The 22300-nt window shown below is 34.3% G+C and overlaps 1 protein-coding gene across 1 annotated transcript in view; it reads right to left on the minus strand.

Moving 5' to 3' along the window:
* The window catches only part of LOC106621726 (MAP/microtubule affinity-regulating kinase 4), a 60709-nt gene extending 38960 nt beyond the window's left edge, over positions 1-21749 (minus strand). The window contains exons 1-2 of the mRNA XM_036373727.2: positions 20815-21749; positions 1476-1549 (exon numbers count right to left, since the gene is read on the minus strand). The gene's annotated coding sequence lies outside the window, so the exon portion shown is untranslated. The remainder of the gene's footprint in view (positions 1-1475; positions 1550-20814) is intronic.
* Positions 21750-22300: the final 551 nt, after the last annotated feature.

Genomic DNA, 22300 nt, shown 5'->3' on the forward strand with positions numbered 1-22300 from the left:
GCAGAACGCATCAGTCAAGGGGAGATGGACGCACCGATTAATTGGTAATGTACAAGCATGGATGGAAAGAAAACATTGGGAAACTGACTTCTATATGACGCAGTTCCTAACAGGGCATAGGTGAGAGAGTACTTGCAAAAGTACGGACATGACAATGAAGTCGCTTGCTCCTTTTGTGGTATCATCGAAAATGCAATGCATATCTTTTTTCACTGCCTAAAATTTTCAAAAGAAAGACAGAATCTGGAAAAAGAAGTGGCAGACCAAATAACTCCAGATAATATAGTGCCTTATATGTTGGAATCGAGACATGTATGGAGCATTATGGAAAAGACGACAGCTCTGATAATCCAAGAGCTGAGAAGAGCCGATAGACAGAGAAGCAGTGAAGCTTGAGCCGCGAATAGCGAACAAATGACGTGAGCCAAAAGGCTAAGCTGACCCTGCGATAAAATGCCTAACGGCGGTACCGCAGGGTCTTTCACCAAAGCTGCAGGTGACGGAGTTCAGGGTTTAGTACGTAGGCGTACTGCGCCGCAAGTCCAACTTGGGACGATACTCCTGACTGGGCGTGGTCCCGAAAGAGGTGTACCCCTTAGCGGCCAGTACGAATCGTGCATACTGCATACTAATAAATATCGGTATCTATGTACAAACAATGAACAAGTGAATGCAAGCCAAATTTTACATGCGATTCCCTTGGTGCATTAAGTGAATTACTGTGATCTCTTAATATCTTCCTTTAAATTTTTTCGTTGCCCTTTTTTCAATCAAATAGCGCTACTCATTGTAAACTTTAGCTGACTTTATTCAGTATTTTAGATGATTATATTCTTTTCACTCTTTCGTCAAATAATGAATGTTGAATTTCAATTGAAAGTATTTTCCCGGCTTTGATCTTTGCGAGAGCATCAAGCGTACGGTTACACTTAAGATTAGCCCTTCCTTTTTTTGTTTTTCCCGAATTCATTTAGAGAAATAAGTTATTTGTGTACTCATTCATTAAATTCACCAAGTAAAATGACATTATTGGTGCGTTTATTCAATATTAATTAACAATTCAGTGATTATTAATTTGGCGTTAAAGTGAAAATTGCATTCACACTTTTTAATGCTGAAAGGAAAAAGTAATTAAGGCAAATGAATTCGACTGAAATTTCACTATAAGCAGATTATGGTAAATGAATTAAAAATAATACGTACGGGACACACATGCCTATAAGTATAAAATACATATATACATAAATGAAATATTTAACGGTAAATGGCTTCGATATAGTAGTTTTTTAATACATATTGTATAAAATTTTTCATAAAAAATAGTTTTGATAACTTCATATATTATATAAAAGTTCACATGCATTTATATATTGCAACATAAATATGTACAATAGAGTTGTGACAGTAGGGTGGTCATGGTGTTCTTTTCAAATGTTGTAAAAATGCCAATAACTTTTAATTATTTTTTGCCATACCTTTTAATGTTTCTTATCAGATTTATAATTACGAATCCAATGTGTATATTTATTTTTAAACGTTCAACGATAATCTGCAATTCAAGAAAATAACAAATAAATATATATTTATAACATTTTAAAAAATTATTAATATAATGGAAATATATTATTTATATAATAAAGTCTAGAGTAGAGATGCTTTCAGTTATTTTATATAAATCAACATTTCTTTATAAGAATTTATGTGGATTGTAGGGGTTGTACTACGTAGGTCCGTAATTTACTTGCAAAAGCACGCTCGGTAATTTTGTGAGTCGTTACGTCTGGGTGTTACACACTTCGTGACAAACTTAATACACTTTGTTTAGCGTACAAATTTGTTGTTAGAATTTAAAGTTTTTATGGTTTTTTGGAGATTATATATTATATTATAGTTTTTTTGGATAAGAAAAAATTATTTTTCGTTTAAATTCTTTACATTTATATAAAATCTACCGAATGTGACGGTTTTTGACTCAAAATTTATTTAAACGCTTAAGGAAAACATGTTGTCGTTTAAGACTTTTTTTTAAAACTCCAATAATGAAAAAATTTTACTCGAAAATTTACGTTAAAACTGAGTAGATGTTAAAAAAAAAATTTTTTTGTCCAAAAGTTTTCTCTTTTTATAATCTACAGATTTTACCCTCAGCCTAATCAAAAAAAAAAAAATTTTTTTTCGCTCCACCCTATTATATATACATATATTTACAATTTTTATACTCTCGCAACTTGTTGCTACGGAGTATAATAGATTTGTTCACCTAACGGTTGTTTGTATCACCTAAAACTAATCGAGTTAGATATAGGGTTATATATATATAAATGATCAGGATGAAGAGACGAGTTGAAATCCGGGTGACTGTCTGTTCGTCTGTCCGTCCGTGCAAGCTGTAACTTGAGTAAAAATTGAGATATCTTTATGAAACTTGGTAGACATGTTTCTTAGTACCGTGAGACGGTTGGTATTGCAGATGAGCGTAATCGGACCACTGCCACGCCCACAAAACGCCATTAATCAAAAACAAATAAATTGCCATAACTAAGCTTATTTGGTACACAGGATCACATTAGGGAGGGGCATCTGCAGTTAAAATTTTTTTTTTAAGTGGGCGTGGTCCCGCCTCTAATAGGTTTAATGTGCATATCTCCTAAACCGCTAATGCTATAATAACAAAATTCACTGGAAGCAAATGTTTTTAGCAATTACATTGACGGTGTGAAAATAGTTGAAATCGGGTGGCAACTCCGACCACTCCCCATATAACGGTACTGTTAAAAACTACTAAAAGCGCGATAAATCAAGCACTAAGCTCGCCAGAGACATAAAATTTTATCTCTGGGATGGTATGAGACGACTTTATAGGAACCGCGTCTCTTCAAAATTACATGTGGAGTCCACATATTCAGTACCTAGGGGCTTGAACAGTTTTGGTTCGATTTAGACAATTTTTGTCACAAGGTGGCATACATTAAAAGCATTATTCACGGAAAGTGAAAAAATCAGATGGAATTTTAAATAGTGTTATATGGGAAATAGGAGTGGTTGTAATCCGATTTCGACCATATTCGCACTATAATATAGAAATATGAGTAGAATATTATATACCGAATTTGGAATTTTATGTCTCTGGCGTGTTTAGTGCTTGATTTATCGCGCTTTGAGTAGTTTTTAACAGTACCGTTATATGGGGAGTGTGCGGGGTTGTCACCCAATTTCACCCATTTTCTCTCAATAAATATTGTTATTATAGCTTTAGCGGCTTAGGAGATATGCACAATAAATCTATAAGGGGGCGGGACCACGCCCACTTAAAAAAAATTAAAATTGCAGACTCCCCTCTCTAATGTGATCCTACATACCAAGAATCAGTCTTGTATCTTATTGTAGAGCGTAGTTATGGCAATTTATTTGTTTTTGATTCATGGCGTTTTGTGGGCGTGGCAGTCATCCGATTACGCCCATCTGCAATACCAACCGTCTTACTGTACTAAGAAATATGTGTATCAAGTTTAATAAATATATTTCAATGTTTGCTCAAGTTACAGCTTGCACGGACGGACGGGCGGATGGACAGACAGTCATCCGGACTTCAACTCGTCTCTTCATTCTGATCATTTATATATATATATAACCCTATATCTAACTCGATTAGTTTTAGGTGATACAAACAACCGTTATGTGAACAAAACTATTATAATCTATAGCAACAAGTTGCGATAGTATAACAACCAAGTCCGAAAATTTCATATTTTATAATATTGTCAGTTGCCTTACAATCCTTGACGATTCAAACACATACTTTGATACCGAAATGAAGCAAACATCTATTAGGTCAGAATGAGCGCTCATTTCCCCTATTATTTTTGACAAAGACCTTAGAATTTTGTTATGCTGCTACAAGGAGCAATTATTGACCTTTTAATGGCACAAAAGTTGTCACAACTAAAATCAAAGTATTTTGGCAGCTGTCAAATGCTATAATATTGATTGAAGCTAAATGGACTACTCTTAATAATCGTATCAAAATGAGTCCACATGAGTTAACATCTTAATAGTTTCAGGCACGTGGCAAGTACACGATATTACCCTAATCACTATATTTTTGAACTTCATGTATGAATTTATGTACCAAACGTTAATTTTAATATCTAACTACAATTACTAAAGTAAGCTAAACTAAACTACAATATCTACCACTAGCAAATAGATTTTATATATTGTTAGGTTAGGTTAGGTTATATGTTCGATGCTAATAGGGAACCTACTTGGATAGCTTATAACGCCGGTCCGTTGTGGTACGTAGAACTCCTTTAAAATTATAATGAAGACCTTCATAAATCTACGAAGCGCTTTGAGCCGAGATCAAAAATTTGTTGAGGCGACTAATGCTAGTTTCGGCTATGTTTCCTGGTTCACTGACTTACTGGTATGACTGCGGAGATTTTACAACCTCAGTGTTGCAAAAGTTGGAAAGTATCTAAATGTTTCCACCTCCCCTTCTTCCTTCCAACTTTGACAATTTGAGTTCGACTGGATTTTCAGCCTTAGGGCATGAATGCCTATTGGTCAATGATCAGAAAGAAATCTTTCGATACAGTAGATCTCATACATTCTACTAGAACGCAACATGACAACTCGTTTCCGATTTGCGCGGGGTAAACGGGGTATCCTACCTGATTACTTCAGACTTAATTATACCCTGAACAAGGTATGTTAAGTTTGCCACGAAGTTCGTAACACACATAAGGAAACGGCGGAGACCCTATAAAATACATATATACAAAAATGATCAACATGTATGGCAAACTCTTTATTATTTAAGGCAAGAATATAATATCCGAAGAAATTGTATAGATCGAATGACTATAGCATATAGCTGCCATATTAACTGAACAATCGGAGTAAAGTGCTGGTATGGAAAACTTTTTCATTTGACAAAGTATCTTCACGAAATTTGGCACGAGTTTCTATTTGAAGCCACAATGTATTATCCGAAGAAATTGTTTAGATCAGATCGCTATATCATGTAGCTGCCATACAAATTGAAATATCGGAATCAAGTTCTTGTAAGGAACCATTGTATTTGTGAAGGGTATTATAGCTTCGGTGCCGAAATTAACGTTTTTTTCCTGTTTTATTTTACAGTTACGCTGTTTTTTCTAACAATTTGTACGTGTGAGATGAATCATCGACTCACAATGACATGAAAACAGCTTAGACATCTACAAAAATTTCCCTGATGAAAACATGCCGATGAACTCCAACACTCACACATACATATGTACATATATAGGTACATGGTAAATATTGCACGAGCTTTAAAGAATCTGCAGAAGTGAGTAATTGAAAAGTGTTCAACATCTAACATACGAAGCGTTTTTAATTACAACACATCTGAAACTGATATATTGTACGGAGTTGTAGCTATTGCTTAGGGCGCTGATACATAACTAGTATGTGTGCATGTAGGTACATATGGTAGCTCGTTAGCATTTTTATCAATATTAGACGTTTGTAGCACATATTTTTATCACGCCCTCACGAGCTTTTCCAGCGGTATTTATTCGCATTATATGTATGTATGTCTATTTGTACGTATATATGTATTTATGTACATACATACATTTGTATTTATAATGTACAGCGAAAAAAGCAGCTAATTGCTATCACATATTTGCTGGAGATTGCATTACAGTTGTGGAGCGTGAACCACATTTTATTGACTTTTCGAGATTCTTCCGCTACTTCTTGTAGTTTTGCAAAAAAGGCAACAAATTGGACTTGTTGTTACCGCACACGGCTGCAGATAGTATACATACATTTATAACGGTACCACCACACCTACGATGTGAGTAAATGATAAATAGGAAACAAGTAAAATGGAGAAGAAAACAAAAACAATAAATGAAGAAGCAAAAATTAAATGAGCTCATGCGGGCGCTTATATACGATGAGCGCGAAAAGCGAACAGCGATCGAAAGCGGAAATTAAAAACGCATAGCTTGTAAATTTGCCATAGAAATAAGTTGGCGATAACGATGATAATAATAAGTTGTACAATAAGAAAATATAAAGTATTTGTTAAATAGCTTTTTATTTGCTAAATCAAGTGAATCAGAAATGCTAATATAATTTGATGCAACAACAAAATATTAAGATGTTTACAACTATGGGTGCTGACTTAAATGTAAACTCTCAAATATTTACACCTTGAACTGGGTATATTATGTTTGTCATGAAGTTTTTAATACCCAGCAAGAAACGTCGGAGACCCTATTGTCTATATAAATGATCAGCATGACGAGCTGAGTCAATTTAGAAATGTCCGTCTATCTATTCCTCCGTCCGTCTGTATATACGCGAACCAGTCCCACAGTTGTTGAGGTATCGATCTGAAATTTTGTACACGTCCTTTTCTTCTCAGAAGCTGCTTATTTGTCTGAATCGCCGATATCGGATCAATTTAGCGTACCATATATCAATAGTTGTCATACAAACAGAACGATCAAATCAAGTTATTGTATTGATGGATTATAAAGTGTGATTGTGTACACTCAGGGCAACTAAAATTAACGTTTTTTTCTGATGACGAGTATATAAATTTAAATGGCTCTGTCAAAAGGGACTCGAAATTCTCTTGTGATTATGTCTAGCATTTAGCAGTCGGTTACACTTTCCGCAGGGTGTAAGCGGCAATTTCACGAATTGCGTTTAAAAATTGAGGAGACTTTTCAAATTTGCGACGTACACAGAGTTGTTTTCGTCAAGTGTGCTCACTTAGAGATTTAAGCGAATAGGGGTGGGTAGTCTGAATTTTCAAAATCTTAATTCTTTTTGCATTTTATTAAAGTAAAATATCTTAGAAATATTCTTCGATAATCTACATTTTTAAATTGATGTTCACTGTAGCTTGAAAACCTCTTCATTATTAATCCATCCTTTCTTAGTATGACCAGTTTTCACAGCAAAGCTGCGTCAGTTATAATATGACGTACTGCAAACTAATTTTTTTCGCAAGAAATATGTTTTCAACTTAAAAAACAAAAACTAAAACTCTTTTATTGCACGTAAACAAGTTCGAACTTCTATTTTGTTAAATTATTCAGTATATTCAATTTACCTCAACTTTGTAAAAATAGACACAAACACCGGGGAACGAAACCTCGAAATATTTCTAGATGAAATTCTTTCTTTTAAACAAAAATTGTACTGATACAAAATAAATTTTTATTCGTACAAGTAACGTAATATAGACGAACAAATTGCTGTAAGGAAGTCGCAAAACTCGGCGAAGTAGCGGAGATACAGGTGAACCGAAACACTTACATACATATGTACATGTGTACAGGGTGAACCATTTCGTTATGAAAGCAAGGAGTAACTTAGAGTTTGACTCAGCGATTGAATTGTCCTTAAAATAGGAAGAAAATATTTTCGAAGCCTTTTCACACTGTCTAGTGACATTAATCAACAACAAGAAAATACCCTTCACGTATAAAAAATATTCCACATGATTTTAATCCGCCAGTTTTTATGACAACTATATGGACAAAGGAGGAGCTTCTTGGTGAGAAAAGAACGTGTGCAAAATCTTAGATCGATACCTCAAAAACTGACTAGCCAGCTCAACACGCTGATCATTTACATATACAAATATATACTTTATTCGACGTTTCCTTTTTGATCTTACAAACCTCGTGATATAAAAAGCGCAAATTTCTTTCTGCTGCTGGTTAAAACGACGCTGCGCACCATGAATATATATAGTATATCTCAAATATTTTTCATTATTAACATACCGACAAAATTAAAGATGCACCCTGTATGTGCTTAAGTGTATTTTTAGTCCGAAACTATATGGTAGTATACTCATATATAAGTCGTTGTAACTTTAAATCTTGAGGGTTCTTTGAGCAGCAAAAGTACAGCTGGTACCATATTTATCCAAAATACAAAAACTATACAATTTCCTCAAAACTTACGAAAAAAGACAATACAATGAATGTGAATTAAGTATATTGTGTGCATGTGGGATGATGATGATATATGCGATACATCCTACATCAAAATTTATATGACTTATGCTAAGGTTGAAACAACGCAATTAAGTCCAACTATTAAGTAAGCGAAGTTTGATACTTGGGGAATTTATTTAATTGTCTCCCTGTTGGTTACTTCGAATGGACTTTTGATTAAAGAGTGCATATTTGGGCTGGAAGAAGTGCTGCAGAATTAAAAGTGAGTTTGATTTTCATCGTCCTTGCTCATTCAAAAATGTAATTGTGATTTATTTTGGATATCCTAAATTATTTTTGCTACAAACTTCAACAGTGTTTTATAAGTAGACTCTGGCTCTTTACATTGAAAATTCAGCAATTCAGTTGTATAATACATTTCTACACTAAGTTTAAGTTATATTCAAAAATGTTTCGAAACTCAAGGACAGCTTGGAAGAGGAGCCTACTATCGAGAGCTCTAAATCCACACTTGTTTCAGACTGCCAGACCACTGGAGTTTCCAGTAAGCAGAAGTGGCAACCATCAAGGTAGCAGCTGATGTACTTCTCTGAAGAGCGACTTCTTTTAGGTATGTATCCACTCTGATAGCAGAGCTGCTCAACACTAATCAAAGAAGTCATTTTGATCTATATCTAGGAGTTCTGTGCATCATAGCGGACAGACGTATCTAGCTGTCCAAGTGGGATTATAGGTGGCCTTTGGAAAAATCAGCCTATTTACCTAACCTAACCTAACATGGGTAAGGAATATTAAAATGTGTGTAATAAAACGAAAGGCAAGCAGTTGAACAACTTCCTATTTCCTTCATTTGAATTTTCAAGTAAATCTACTTAATACAATTATTGTAACATCATATTTTGCCATTACCAACCAAGCGATTGGCGTCTTTTTTAAAATTTGAAGTTCTAGTCCGCTGCAGTTTGAACATAATTTATATTTTATATTTCATATAATTTCCAAGAAAATATTACATTAATTTACGGCAATGTTCAATTGCAATTGTTCGCAATAAAGCCTATATTGTAGATTTATCGTAATTAATTTTCTTATAAAAAAACAGTTATTTATTGTATAAAATTTTAGCACTTTGTTAATGATTACGAAAATTACAAGTGAGAATGTACTTATGTATTTGTACGCACGCTTAACGAAATTTATAAATATTAAGCAATAATGCAGTTCATTGAGATGTAGGCTGTTGGTAAAAAACAAGAGTAACTAGTGAGGAAGCACTATGTGCGGGCGAAACGGTATATTACAAATCGTAGGACATTATAGACAGAGATTTGGGTTCTCGCTAAGCGAATCGGCAGCACTTCATAAAAAGCATTGATCTACAGCATCGTGCTCGGACGAATTCGAATGTTACAAACGAGGTTTTCTTTTACCATAATATTCTGAGTGCTTACAAAAATTTCTAAAAAAATATTAGAATGATTTCAATTAATAAAATATTTGTTAAAAAAGAACAAATTTAGCCAATTACATTAACTCTCTACCGCATACAAAAACAAATATGCTGATAAAGTTTTTGATGTTTTTCAAATTCACCTTATGCATTGAAGTGATAAGAACTAACGGCAGCGGACCTCGAAAATATCAGCTGAAAAACAACGTCTTTGCAGACGAGCGAACTGAATAGTTTTTATAACTTTTTGTGGTGATTTTATCTTCTTTCTAATAGCATAGATTCTCATCGTTTTTATGACAGGATTAATACAACATATGTACATCTTGATGGTGACGATGTATTGTCAAACAAGTGAGCAAGAAAGTTCCTAGCTATCAAGTAGTGAGACTCCAGAAAGTAAAACAAATAATTAGAAATGCTCTAGAAAGTCAATAAAGTATTCCTTTATATATCACACAGCTTTAAAACCTAAGGTGTGTGCCTGAGTAATAAAAATACCGAAAAAATTACCAAGTACATATACTCACAGAGAATGAATACCAAATGGTAATTTAATCATTTGGCCTTAAAGGTACATAACTTGTAGATTCAAGCGCCTATCCTACGACCTCAAGAAAGCACCCAAAAAAACTTTATATTGACGGAGCGATGAACACAGGCAGACCAATATCAGTCACAAGCATATCGAAAGTAAGTATTCAATTCTGATGAGAAGTTCGCGAAAATACCGAATAACCCACAATAAAATGAATGACATTTGGTACCGAGTACTGTGGAACTGTAAAATAAAAATACATCCTGAATTAATTTCAGGGTTAAATCTTCGAACAAATTAATAAATTAATACAAAGATAACAACAACAGCCCAAAAATCTTTTTGAGTCTCTTTATACTTCAAAATGAACAATTTTTATACCCTAAATAGGGTATATTAAATTTGCCACGAAGTTTGTAACACCCAGAATTAAACGCCGAAGACCCTATAAAAATATAGATATAAATGATGAGCATGACGTGTTGACTCGATTTAGCCATGTCCGCCTGTATATACCAGAATTTGTTCCATATTTTTTGAATTTTGCACACGTCTTTTTCTTTTCAAAAAGCTGCTCGTTTGTTGGAACCGCTGATATCCGAGCATTGTAACATATAGCTGCCATACAATCTGAACAATTGAAATCATGTCCTTATGTGGAATCATTTATTTGACAAGGTATCTTTACAAAATTTGGCGCAGATTATTATATAAGACATTGCTATAATCTCCGAACATATTTTTCAGACTGAACTACTATAACACATAGCTGCCATATAAACTGACCGAACCAAATCAAGTAAAAGATGTTTTATACCCTTTTATGCAAAAAAAAAATTGAGCTGTGAACGATATTATAGCGTGGGTGCAACCGAAGTTAATGTTTTTTTTTCTATTTTAATTTAATATTGAGACTTTAAATAAATTAATTTCCAGTTGGTTGAATAAAGTACGACGAACTGCACAGCTACGGCTTTCAATATACAAATGTGTGATTACATATGTGTGTATAGTCAAGAGAGTGCAGTGCTTAAATTGACCGCAAACACCACAAATCTGTGGCTTATTGACTTTATCAACGCAGACAGCCTAGAAGGCAGGCAATCACAATCAACTCAGTTCAGCCGACTCACAAAAATTACACCACAACAACGGTAAACACAACAAGAAAGAGCATTAATTTGCAATTTGCCTAGCGTGAAGCGCACTAGAACGGGAGAGCGAGCGTTTTATTGAATAATTTGCATGAGCACAAAGCGAAAATCACACAATAAATGAATTAAAATTGATTATGCCATTTGAATGACGTTAATTTCGCGATAATACAAACAAAAATAATAGTGAATAGTGAATGAAGTGCGAAGTGAATAAAAAAAGCGAATTTGATATTTTGTAAATTGTCAAATTAAATGTTTCTCGAGTGTCATGCTATTGCCATAAAACACCAAGTTGTGTGTACGTTTAATTTTCACTCTGCATTTCCAGCGGCAACAACTCGGCTAGCGAATGTGCCGTTAAGCGCGAAAAATAATGCAAAATGAACTCATCAAACGCTGGCAAACACGTCAATGCCTTATCTTCGTGAGCTGTACTAACACTTTATTGCTTTGTTATTGACCCAATTTTCATTCTTCTTTGGCACTTTAATGGGATGTGAAAATGTAATGAAAGCTTTAGAGACTTGGAAAATTGTTCGAGCTTCTGCTAAGAAATTCACAAGCTTACATGTATATTTTCATATATAACCCTCAATAGGGTATATTAAGTTTGTAAGCCCTGAAAGAAACGTATATACATACATACGTACATATATGAATGATCAGCTTGACGAGCTGAGTCGATTTAGCCACGTCCATCTGTCTGTATATATGCCAACTAATCCGTCAGTTTTTGCGATATCTATCTTAAATTTTGCAAACATCCTTTTCTCACCAAGAAGCTCCTCCTTTGTATGAAATGCCGATATCAGACCCCTATAGCACATAGCTCCCATTTAAGCGAGATTACAGAGTGAAGTGTAGCTTCGTTGCAGCCGAAGTTATTGATTTTTCTTGGTTTTTTGTTATGAATTTTACATTACATATAAAGAGTATGACGATAAATAAAATAATTAAAATGTGTTTATACATGATATTTTATCGCTCATGACCATAATATTTTTGTAGCATCCAACTACACTTTTGCAATTTTCAATCACAACTTTTATAATTTTTCAGTTTTCAATGGGAACTACCCTGCGTATGAGTAACATTTTAGTAGTGCAAAGCCATGTACAATAGTACTATAATAATAATAATTTATACATACAAATGTATATGAAAATAATGGCAAAACAATTAATGAAACTTTAAAGCAAACATTTACGAAATATTCTCAGCCTTGCATAAATTCATAGTTTTCCAAATTCATGCAAATGGGCAGTCCGTTTGTAGACTCGTCGCTGGTCTCATGCTGACGCCATGAAGTTGTTGTTGCTGTTGGTGTGGTCATGCTGCTGGTACTACATATATAACAACAAATGCAAAAAGAACAAAGCGAACTAACAACTAAACCACGATGATCAAGGGAAATGGGCGCAAATTTGTGGTCGCCTTTTCGTATTTGATGTTTTACAGCAATTATTTTTTATGTTTTTGTATTTGTTTTGGTTTTTATACAGTCTGTGACATACACGAGCATATCTGAGTGCTGCTGAGTATATGCATGTTCCTTCCATGTTTATTATTCTATGGGTAGGCGAGCTACCAGACAACTAACCAATTTCCATGACATGCCAAAAAATTAATTTTTTGTATTGCAGCTGCCGCTTCTACCTCTGTGCCCCTTTGTCATCACTTGTCTAAGTACCTATACATATATACATATGTGCATTCGTTCTTTGCAGGTCTGTTTGTGGTCTTCAGATAACTGTATTTCAACAAATTAAAATGCTCATGGAAGTGATGGAAATGACAGAATAATTGGGGCTGAAGTTAAAAAAAAATATCATTAATTTGTAAAAATTATCACGCTGCTTTGCTGAATATTAGAATAGGCGATGTTATTATATTTTACTAGAAGATTCAGAAATTTAATTTTTAGTCCCAAATTTTTTAATTAAAAAACTCGAAACCCTGACTTTGCATTGTGTTTAAATCAGTATGTATTTTTTAAAATTAATAAATATTTTCGGTTTTCTGTTAACAGTTTAAAATCTGAATTTTATTTTTAATTGAAACTGAATTTTCATGCTGTTTTTGACAAACTTTATCATAACTTTAGCCATAAAACCTATGTCCTAAAAATCACTGAGTTTTTTGGATATAGAATAAAAATAATTTTGAAAGTAAGTTAGTTTTTTTTTTATATAGTTTCAACTGAAGCGCATTGCGGCGAGCATCACTAATCCTTGGAAATTTGTCTAAAATTAATCGGAAAAAAAAATTTGTTTGATTAATAGATAATTTAGTGTCTGATCGAAGCTGTTTTTCCATATTTTCGGGAAAAAACCAAGAGTTATTTATTTCTAAAAACTCGAAATTAAAAAAAAAACCTTCGATCATCAAAATGTTAATTTCATATGCCAAAAAAAATCTGTAAAAATGTCGTTGAAGTCTACCATGCAGTTTCAAGCTACAGTGGTCACCAGTTCAAAAAACATAGTTTTGAGAAAAACGCATTTGAAGTTTTACACGAACGTTCAAGGCGCCCGAGAACCCTTTGCTAATTATCGAATAACATGAAAAGTACAATATTTGTCGGACACTTCAAATATAATATCTAAGTCTTACTTAAAAAAAAAATTAATTTTTTTATAAACGATCTAGCTTTTGGTCGTCATTTAAATTCTCACGACCATTTTTAAATCGTGTAAACCACGTATAAACCTAACTTTTTCTAGGATTAATGTATTAGTATTTCTAGACATAAAATATTTAAAGCAGCAAATTTTTAATAGATAATGCTGCTTGTTGAATGATGGCTATTTTTAGTATACACCTTGTACTTGTTCCGATGCGCTCTAACAATAGATTATGTCGCGAATAGCTCGAAAGACTTGACATTTCGATAGAAAGCGCAGTAACCGTATTGGACGAGGGTTAAAGTAAAATTAACAGATAACACTGCAAGCTAGTCTTCAGGCATCCAAAATTTCTAGGTTAGATTCTCAGCTAAAAATATATTTTTTTGAAATTATTGATTGAAATAGACTTTCCAAATGATAATTTTTGATACATTGTTTTTAACATATTTTTTCATTTTTTACAGCACAATACAGCCTTTATATTTATACGACCATACATTTATGCTCTACTTTATAAAGTTAACAATTAACGAAGCTTTTAAGCTTCCGTGAGCTTTTACATAAAAAATTGCCTTAATAATTGAATTAAATCAAAGCGAATCGAATAATTGCTAGGTAAGAATGAATCAAAAGTGTAGAAAGCGAATTCGACAATGTAGCAATAGTCATAGTTTTCAGGAGCAATGCATCACTGCGCTGCGAACTAACGAGCTTTCAGCACTAATACTAAGAACTCTAATGCAATGCATTCTTTATATTTTAAGTTAAACTCCCTACGCTAGCCTAGTCATTCACGGCTGCCGCTCCTTCGACGAGCTAAACAAATACCTAGAGTGTTTGTCAACTTCCAAGTCGGAAAATTTTTGTCATACTGCTCAATATATTCTTTTTTCTTTCTTTTGTGAAACAGTTATTTTGAAAGATTTCGAGCAACAGAGTTAAGTTGGACTAAATTCACTTACAGCGCGCTTTTATGTATATTGCTTTCGCGTCGTTGCGGAGAGTGTAAAAGAGGAAGTGGGATAGTGGAGCAGCGCATCACAAATTAATCGCCTTAAATTTTAATTACCTGCAAAACAAAAGACAAACATACACTGCTGACGTTTTCAATATCTGCATTTGCGCTACGAGAAGCAAGGAAGGAGCTCCTTTCCACGAGTAGTCTCAAGAGACTCATACATACGTACATACCTAGAGGTATACAAGTATTGTACATATTATATGTATAATAATTGTGTCGTCATTTTTCCATTCAGAGCAGTAAACGCTTTTGCGAGATCGTTTTTCATAAATTTTTTCAAACACTTTCTAAGACTTTGACGCATACTACTCATCTATATGAATTTATGTGTGGCTGTAAGTATGAGTGCCTCTACGTTATTGTCTGTGTGTGTTATTGGCCAATGGCAACATTTTCCTCTGTTTTGTGTCCGGTTGCTGGAGAGCCTCTGCAATATCCTTCAACTTACGTGAATAGTCGCCGGGCGATGAATGGAAAGAGAACAATGAAGTTTTAGCTGTTCAGCTGAAAATGTGCGACATTTCGAAGACAAAAATTGTCTTTCACGAGCATCCAAGTGTCAGCGCTTGTCAGACAGTTGTGCGAGACTCTGTGATTGGCTGTGTAAAAGCGGGGCCAAAGTACATACATAGAAGTACACCTATGAGTATGAAAGGGAGTGATGGAAGTGTTGATGAGAACTAAATGAGTTGTTTAGCAGCGGGAGTTTTAACAAAGTACTGACGCTGTGGTGTTGGCAAACATAAAGAAATACTGTCATTCAAAAACGCAGTCAACACGTTGAAAAGCCGCAATATGTGCACAACTATATGTACGGTACATATGAGTATATTTATTTTAATTGTGTCTATGCCCGGTAGGGAATGCCATTCCTAATTACTTGATACATTTTATTACACAAATGCAGTCCTTTTCAATTCAATGATATTTTCTTCCTGATTTTAAAAATTTAAAGCTCGAAAAAAAATTTATAGAAAACGAGAGATATGGACACTGCTCGAAAATAATGGGCCCTTGCATTATTTCTTTAGACAAAATCTCATGCCAAATTTCGTGAAGATATCATGTCAAATGAAAAAGCTTTCCATATAAGGACTTGATTCCGATCATTCAGTTTGTATGGCAGCTATATGCTATAGTGGTCCGATATCGGCGGTTCAAACAAATGCCGCTACTAGGGGAGGAAAGGAGATGTGGAAAATTTCAGATCAATATCTCAAAAACTGAGGAGGTGCTACTTCGCGTATGTACTGACAGACGAACGGACTGTTATTTGAATCAAAAATTCTTGATCGTTTGGCAACCTTAAAAGCATAATGCAACCATAATAATAAGAGCTGGATAATCGAAATACAAAAACTAAATGCGGGTAGGGAAAGTTATTATAAACTAATACGAAGAAAACAAACCTGTTTAAGTCAATGTTTGTAGCCTGATTCTATCTATTAGCATTTCGAGTGATGAAAGTGTTGGTTAATTAAAAAAACCGAACTGGATAAAGGAAATGTCTATGTAAAAACACAACCTTTATTGAAAAGAGCAAAAGCTGCCAAAAATTGCGAAAATGGCCCTCAGCGACATTTTCCTGCTCTCAGACCTCCAAGGAAGGATCGCTAGAAAGAAATCGCCCTGACGAAGCTTATTCTGAAGAAATAGAGATGCAGATTGCAATAATCAATTTATCGGCAACATTGGCCTCCACTCTATAAACTCGCCATAATGTAATACAAATTTTCCTTGCTGGGAAGCATGTAAGCAAAGCACTCCTTTTAAGCTATTTTTTAAATGACTATACAAGCGAGTAGGTGTGTATGTATGTACATTTATCCAGCAATATTTCATCACTGCGGTGATGAATAGTTTTCGTTTGCTCAATGCGGAAGGGATATATCATGGCTATACTTGTATAGTATTGTACATAGTAACAAGCATGAATGCAAAGCGCTGATAAAAACCGTTAGTTGTGGCATTTGAGGAATACTGAATATAGTTTTTTATCTTATTAATTCTTTTCATGGCGCTTTTGTGTGGAGCATGCGCTATGTGGAGTCTGCTAGTAACACAGATTTGAGTTGGTACTTACACGCTGGTGTACGGCTTAGTAGGCACACAGATAGCTCCCGAGTTATGTTTGTAAATTTATTCGCAAGCGTTTTCATGTGTAAATTGTGGAAGTATGTATACTCGTATGCGGAGCTGAGGTTTCCTTAATATGTTATTTTATGCATATGACAATAATATTTACAGTAGCGTGATATAGACGCTTTGGAACGTTCACATTGTGATAAAAATTCGTGTAATGAGATATAATACATGCGTTTACAATATTTTTATATAATTTTTAAGACCGATAATAATTTGATTTGTGACTGATATTTATGAACCAATCCAAATAATTGGCTCTATCTGTTGATACGATTAACAATTAAATGAAATCTCTCAAAAGTTCGGTTGTTGAAGATGTTTTCAACGAAGATTTGCATGAAAAAGTGTTGAGCAAATATAGTTTTAAATATTATACATTTGGTTTGAAAATTCTGGTTAATATATTTCCTCTTTGTTATAATAAAATTTTTTTTCTTTATTCTTCTTCTTCTTTACTGACTACGCGGTTATAACCAAGTAAACAACTGCGCGCCAGTTGTTTCTTCTTTCGCTATTTGGCGAAAATTGGAGAAACCAAGTGCAGCCAGGTACTTCTCCACCGCACATCAAACTTTATAAAAATGTAGTATATCATTCTTAGTTTGGCTTCACGAATTCAGAGTAATACTTGAAAATCCATTTGTATACCATTATTTCATATACTTAAAAATACTACCGGAATATGAAACTTTGTAGTTGTGTATTTCAGAAATTGGAATGAATATTAATATTTTCGAAAAGTCGGCTATAAGAAAAGAGTAAAACTCTCAACAAAATAGAAAAACTAAATAATTCATATATGTATGTATTCCTAAACTTTCCCTTTCAACGATGGCACTACGCATTCTCTTTTATCGCCATTTGTGAGCTGAAATTTTCTCCCATTCCTACTTAACTGATAGTGAATTTATCAGGATTTATATCACTTCGCCAAAATTTCACCTTTCCGATAAAATGTATACCTAAGTGTATGTTGGTTTGAAATCGAAATTGGATGATTTATGTTCAGTTATGTTCACATATGGTATGTTCAATATAATAGTTTTCGCCCCTAAGAGTGACATTGTGACATGTATATGTTAGAATGGGAAATATCACAATAAAAACAAGAAAACGCGTTAACTTCGGTTACACCGAGGCTAAAATACTCTTCACACAAAAAAAATTGCTCATACATATAAGGACTTAATTTGGATCGTTCAGTTTGTATGACAGCTTTATGCTATAGTGGTACGATAGTGGCGGTTTCTTCTTGGTGAGAAAAGGACGTGTGCAAATTTTAGATCGTTATCTCAAAAAATATACACTCGAAGACATAGACGGTCATGCCTAGGGTCTCCGACGTTTCCTTTTGGTTGTTACAAACTTGGTGGTAAACTTAATACACCTTGTTCAGGGTATAATTAGTGAGCATGGTTATATTAGAGTTATGTGATTCGATACCAAAAATAAGTGATATTCGTAACTACAATTTACTGCAGTACTAATATAACAAATACAAAAATTTGCTTCTTAAATTCTTATCAACTTCGTAAGTTTAAGGGTTGCGCTCGAGCTTAGCCTTTCCTTGCTTGTTTCTAAATATGTGACGCAAACTAATGCTTTAGTGTTATTTGTTAATATGTTTTTCAATGATGCAATGAAACATATGCCAACCATTTTAATAGACACTATCGCACCTCACAACAAAGCAACAATAATATTTATTTCGTCATAATAGCACATTACTATGCACTTAGATTATTGGTTTGTGATTAAATTGAAGTTCAGATGCCTACATATATATGGTATGTATGTACACATGAAAGGACATACTGTATTACATTTCGAATGATAGAAATTACAATTACTTAATTTCGCTTATATTGTGGTATAAACATATCGTGACGTCATACATTTACATAGGTTATCTTAAGTTACTGCCGTTTATTCCCAATCAAGGGTTACTTTCAAACATATGATGACCTAATACCCAAATATATACGTACTCGTGCTGATCGCAGATGTAATTCTCCATGGTTGAAAAAGTGAGTTCAAAATTGCTTACACCTTAGTCTTGCAAAAACAAGACTATTCCAGTAGGACGTGTTGATGCGATTTTTCTTTTATGGATCGTTTAATATCACCGTACGGATACCGATTAGTCACAGTTCGAGTACGAGGCTAAGAGAAAACAATATACTGGAGAATATTAGTTAAGGAACATGCCTTAGCTATTTTTCCAAGATTTTTGCTTTTGAGCTTCCTCTAATGACTTGGGCGTTGCATGAAACTAGGATTTATGTTCGAAGTATCGCTTATAGATATACATATGTATGCTCATATATGGTATTTGTATGATAAAATTTGCAAGATTGAGAGATAGCGTTATATGAGAGATTGTACTATCAAAGAGTAAAGAAAGTTAACGACTTTTATGAGCCACTCAGCTCGGATAATTGAAAAGTAAAGAAATAAATGAAAGTTCTAAAATTGTCTAGTTTCCGTAATTTATTTTTACTTTATAAAACTCACTGCTACATAAACTTATACACATACATATGTATGTATTGTATTGTATATACTCATACCTATTTTATTCATTTGAATTATCAGATCATATTCGCAACAGATAAATTTTATTACAGGATTATTATTAGAGTAAAATTATCTATGCAAACAATAAAAGGTAGAGGCATTTATTATTCCTTTCGTAAACATTTTTTGATGGGCCATATGTTTTGGAAATATGTGCAAATAAAGGTATCACATATATATTTACATAACAGGGTGCAAATGAAAGTTAGAAGCAGCTCAATGAAGAAATAGCAAAATAAATAGTTTTTATTGAACACATTTTCGAATTGTACGATACAGACAAAGTTTTCTACATTCTATCCATAAAGTTAAATAGATTTCAAATTTGGCTAAAACCTGTTTTCATAAATGCATTTCTTATAGCACAAAAGTGTTTATAAAGATTTTTATTTAGATGTTAGTTTTGATGGCAGCTATATGCTGTAGTGCTCCGATCTGAATAGTTTTTCGAAGATTGTAGCCTTGTCTTGAACAATAATCCATGCCAAATCTCGTGAATATATCTGGCCTAATAAAAACGGTTTTCTTACAATAACTTGATTTTAATCGTTCAGTGTGTATGTATAGTTGTCCGATTCAAGCAATAAGTTAGGAAATTATAGCCTTACCTTGGATAATAATGTATGCCAAATTTCTAGTCAAATACAAAGTTTTCAAGATTTTTACAAGGACTTAATTCTGATCGTTCAGTTTGTATTGAGCGATAAATGAGCAGCTTCTTTGAGAGAAAAAGACATGTTCAAAATTTCAGATCGATATCTCTAAATCTCCAAAACTGAGCGACTAGTTGGCATATATACAGACGAACGGACATGGCCAAATCGAATCAGCTCGTCACGCTGATCATTTGTTCATACTCTATCTACCTTGTTTATCTACCGCTTTTTCGGAGTTGCGTTTCGAACAAGACTAATATTTTAAATATTTGTTGCAGTTGATAGAATGGAATGACTATTGTGATACGACTATAAAAGCGAATGTACAGATGTAAATTGATACCAACAGAGTAAGTGTATGCAACATTGAAGTGCTATTATGGCTAACTATATTATTGCTATTTGAGTATGCCAGTCTCTTGAATTATGCCAGTTGTTTGTTCGACTCGACACTCTACAAGTTTTGACGAATAAAAAACGGGTTTCGTTTAAATGCACTAACTTAAGAAATTTTAATAAGAGATATCTAAAATTGAGGTACTAAAAGAAAATATTACGACGCTACTGGCATTGTAATATATATATATATATAATTTTTATTAGTAATTTTATTTTTTTAAACCAACTTTTTGTTATAAAAGTGAAATGTTTCAACAACAGCACTTACATTCAATTATTTTCATCGAAAGCAGCAGAACTGCTCACAACTGCCCCGCACAATGACTGCGACGCCAAATAGCGCAATAACTACAATTTGCAGAAGCAGCGAATTATTATAAATTTTTTTCTCAATTCATTATCATGCTCTGCTCTGTCTGAAGTCTTTGGTACGTCTGCACTTGGTATGTGGGAATATCCGCACGCCTCTTTATAGCGGGAGAGCAATTTAAGCTACACAATGGAATTGTTGCAATCATTAAATTTTACTTATTTTCCACGCACAGATAATCGCCAGCCGGAATGCCAACAGTATTGTTATCAAGATTTTATGTGAGAGACACTTAAGTAGGTGTTGTTATACCTGTTATATATTTGTATTATGTATTATACATATTTATACCGGGTCTTCACATCCACCTCTTTTACACGCGCCGGTCGGTACGCTACTGGCACAGTTGGACAGTTAGCGGAAATGTAAATAAATTAATTACACCACAAATTTGATAGCGAAAAGTAGTTACGAGTGCGGGCGAATCGATGTTACTCACATAAGCACAAACAAACGCATGCACACCTGTGTTGCGGGGGTCGCATTAAAGACTTGTATTTACATGACGGTCGGGAGGCCAGATGAAGCACAACACAGCAAAGAGTGGAGGAAAATTCACTGATGACTATTAAGAATTTCTCACAATTAAAACGTCGAATGTAATGACCAAAAGCGAACTGGCTTCTCGGACCGGATGCGATTTGCACGTTACAAGCCAAAATATGTTCACTTAACGGCGTTTTGTGTGTTTGTATATGTATGTGTACTTCAGAGCTTCAGAGAGTTTTACAAAGGTCCACTTCACCCAATTCGTTTGGTGTCACGAAAATGTCACTGAACTACCGGAAACGTGCCACGACGCCGCGAAATGCAAAATTGTACTGAATTCACAACAAAGCCCCAATGAGCCTCGAGCGAAGTAAAATGAAAATATGTTTCCCAGTTCGCAAACAGTCGCCGGCAATGCGTGTAAATGGAGCGCGATGGCACATGGTGACACTGACCGTTTGAGTGAGTGAGTGATTGAGTCGCTGTTTTGGACATTGAGTGAGTAGTTAAGGGTACTCACTGAATGAGCTCAAATATTAACGCCGCAGCGCGCTAAAGTCGAATTCCCTAAAACCGACTGGTTGGGGGTGTTTTGTTGTGAGTAAACAACAAATGTACCGCACTATGATGCTCATGTGTGAAACCACTCACACACATGCACTCATGTTCCCCAAACGATGCGAATTTATTGAGTTTTTAGCTTTTGAGCGCACGCCGCAGCAGCCGTTATGCGGAAATACACTTGAGTGTTGTGATTTCGGCGCTCACCGCGCACGCGCTTAAAATCGTTGCGGTGCCGAGTGAATACTTGAGTGACCGAGGCTTAGGCTACTCAATGCACGTACTAGTATTACCTATAAACAATTGACACTGAATGCAGCTTGTCGAAAATTAA

The sequence above is a fragment of the Bactrocera oleae genome, chromosome 3, assembly GCF_042242935.1.
Source record: "Bactrocera oleae isolate idBacOlea1 chromosome 3, idBacOlea1, whole genome shotgun sequence".
Classification (NCBI taxonomy): Eukaryota; Metazoa; Arthropoda; class Insecta; order Diptera; family Tephritidae; genus Bactrocera; species Bactrocera oleae.